Source organism: Humulus lupulus, chromosome 6 (assembly GCF_963169125.1).
Source record: "Humulus lupulus chromosome 6, drHumLupu1.1, whole genome shotgun sequence".
NCBI lineage: Eukaryota > Viridiplantae > Streptophyta > Magnoliopsida > Rosales > Cannabaceae > Humulus > Humulus lupulus.
In genome coordinates, this window is record NC_084798.1 from 136336155 (window position 1) to 136339657 (window position 3503).

General features: G+C 30.0%; 1 non-coding gene across 1 annotated transcript; it reads right to left on the reverse strand.

The window, feature by feature from the left end:
* Window positions 1–2923: 2923 nt before the first annotated feature.
* Window positions 2924–3030, reverse strand: LOC133787551 (small nucleolar RNA R71). The gene has a single exon (XR_009872566.1). It is a non-coding gene; the product is annotated as a small nucleolar RNA R71 (small nucleolar RNA).
* Between the last annotated feature and the right edge of the window lie 473 nt (window positions 3031–3503).

Consider the following 3503-nt stretch of genomic DNA (forward strand, 5'->3'; position numbering starts at 1 on the left):
ATTAATAGACTTGTAACATGCTTTATTTTCTTAAAATTTCTAGGTTGATTAAATCTCTCAAAACATTATTTTATTTTATAAAATAATTTTATTTAGCTTAAAAAAATATGTGATAATTTCATTTATTATTCTCAAATTACAAAGAATTAACAAAAGCTTAGAATTTATTTAAAATATCTATGATTACTGTGTTTCCTTAGAAACAAATCAATTTTAATATTGGTTAATTGTGTTACATAAATGATGTGAGAAAAATATATTTTAAATGTGGAAAAAAATATATTTTATTTTGAATTATTTAAGACTTAGTTTTATGTAACATAAATTCATAAGTGACAATTAAATAATCATTTTAAACTTTTTAAACCAAACTTTCAGCCATTATTTAATTTCTTTAAAAATCACAAGTAAATTGAATTCAATATTTTTCTCAATTAAAATAAAGAAAAATCATAACTATCAAAATATTCATTCATACCATATTAAAATACCATTTTTAATATTACCATAATTTAGGGTATTACTTTTTATTTCAAATACTCATCAAATTCATTTTATTGAAACACACTTCACATTTTTTTACAAAAATTCCAGCAACCCTTTTTATCATTAAAAATTTCCATATTGAATTAAAAACCTCATATTTTTCTAAAAATATAATAAAAATTCTGTAGGTATTTATTTGAGTAAAATATCATTTTATTGTGACTTAAAATATCCTTTTTAATATCATAAAATCAACATAGCATTAAGGACATTACTTATGCATGCAAATCACTTTTTCATCAAACTTTTTACCCAATTATTTACAAAATCAGCAAGCATAATTACTCATGAAATTAATCTTTTATCTAAAAAATTTCACATAAAATCATACATGTCCAAAATCCTATCATGCTCTTATTATACAAATAATTCTAAGAATATCACTAACACATATTCATATGCAATCTTATAAAACCTTATTCTATTCCAATGAATTTATACATGATATCCAACAAAACACTATCAACAACTTACATTAATTCATAAACACCATTATTCATATATGTCTTTATATTAAACCTAATATGTTTCTATCATTTTTCATGCATATCATGATTCATTGATACATAATATCATATACATCCTATCATATTTCTAAAATCACCATTATTTCAAAACATACAAGAAAACAATCATGATTGAACCTTTTACCCCTAGCCCTAAACACTCAAGATCCACCATAAAATATCACAAAAATTCTCATCTACCTTCACATAAAACCTAGCATGCATCTATCATCATTTTTTTCATATTTTACATAAATCAATGGTCTAAAATAATCATAGAAACATAAACATAAAATACAACCCTCATATAAATCTCATCAAACCCATTTTCTCTCAAACATTCCCATGAGCCCTTTTAACAAAACATATTCTTTTCATGAAAAAAAATAAAACAAATCATAATCACCTCATCACCAACCTACAATAATCAAACCATTAAACACCACCATAAACAACCTCAAGGATAAACCCATCAAAACTAATATAGGTTAAGAAAAACCATTACCTCTCTTGATTGTTGAATCAAGAATACTCTAGCAAGAAAAACCTTGTCACCTATAAGGGATTTTCAAACACCATACATCCAAAGAAAGAAACCACAAAATAAATCTTAGATTAGAGAAGAGGAGAAGACTCTGTTCAAATATGTAAAACACCGATAGATAGAACATACCTAGGGTTCGAAACCCTCTTCTTCTTCTTCTTCTTCATCTCTTTTTTTTTTCTTCTTCCTTCTCTCTAGAAAATGGCAGCCCTTTCCCTTCTCTCTCTCTATCTCGCCACCCTCTCTCTCTCTCTTCCTCTCTTCAACTCACGGTAGCCAAGAGCACAAAATGCTCTTCCAATTTTTCCTTCCCTTCTTAACCTAATCCTCTCATAAAGCCTCTCCAAAATGAAATGGTAAGTTTCCTTTCTTCCTTTATTTTCTTTTAATTTCTTTTAATTTTCTTTTATGATAATTGATTGGAGATAAAAGGTGATTTCCCAAAATGACTATCCTCATCCAATTTAAATTTATTCTCCTTAGAAAAATAATGGAAAAAAAATCAACCAATTTCCCACTAATTGCTACACGTCCACCCTACTTGTCCTTTACTTTATTTTATTTGTTTTTCTTTCATTTAAATTAAATTAACCAATTAAATCTAATATATGGAAATTTTAAAATGTGTAGAAAATCCACACATGTGCATCTTATTACCATGTACTTGCACACACTAAATCACTAGGGTGCATCACTATCTACCATGCACCTTATTGCATTCAACCAAATCTCAGATAATCACATTTTAAAAATAAAATAAATACAAATTATTTAACAAGAAATTTTCATAAAAATATTCTACAACAATTCTAACAATTAAATAAAATGACAAACAATCAAGTAAAACAAACAACAACTATATAAAATTAACAACATTTAAATAAAACAATTAATCACACATAACACTTAAATAAAATAAATCACAAAATTTTAATAATCTAAAAATAAATTTTGGTGCACTACAGAGAGCATAAGGGAGTATGCTACCCCCATGTTCAATGATCTTAATCTGGGCATTGTTAGGCGTGAAATTCAAGCACCCCAATTTGAGTTAAAGCCTGTCATATTCCAAATGTTGCAAACAGTGGGTCAATTTATTGGGCTACCTATTGAAGATCCTCATCTTCATCTTCGTTCATTTTTGGAGGTGAGCGATTCTTTCAAGCTGCAAGGAGTGAGTGACGAGGCCTAAGGTTGAAATTGTTCCCTTTCTCTTTGAGGGATCGAGCAAGCTTGGCTCAACACCCTTCCTCCCGATTCGGTGACTACATGGAATGAGCTGGCTGAAAAATTCTTGATGAAGTACTTTCCTCCTACCAAAAATGCCAAGTTTCGCAATGAAATCATGTCATTTCAGCAGTTGGAAGATGAATCATTTTGTGAAGCTTGGGAGAGATTCAAGGAGTTATTGAGGAAATGCCCACAGCATGGGATTTCGCATTGTATACAAATGGAAACTTTCTACAATGGGCTCAATTCATCCACTCGCATGGTGTTGGATGCTTAAGCTAATGGGGCTATTCTCTAAGTCCTACAATGAAACCTATGAGATTTTGGAGAGGATAGCTGGCAACAATTTCAATGGTCCAATGCTAGAGCCTCAACAAGTCAAAAAGTGGCTGGTGTACTTGAAGTGGATGCATTGATAGCTTTGACCGCTCAAATTTCATTAATGACTAACCTTCTCAAGAACATGAGTTTTGGGGGAATGGTACAACCAACTTCTATGGGACAAGTTGTGGGTGTGTCTTGTGTTTATTGTGGAGATGGGCACACATTTGAGGGTTATCCTTTGAATCCCACTTCAGTTTGTTATGTGGGGAATCAAAATACCAATCGTAATAACCCATATTTGAACTCTTATAATCCAGGGTGGAGGCAGCATCCAAACTTTTCATGGGGGGGGG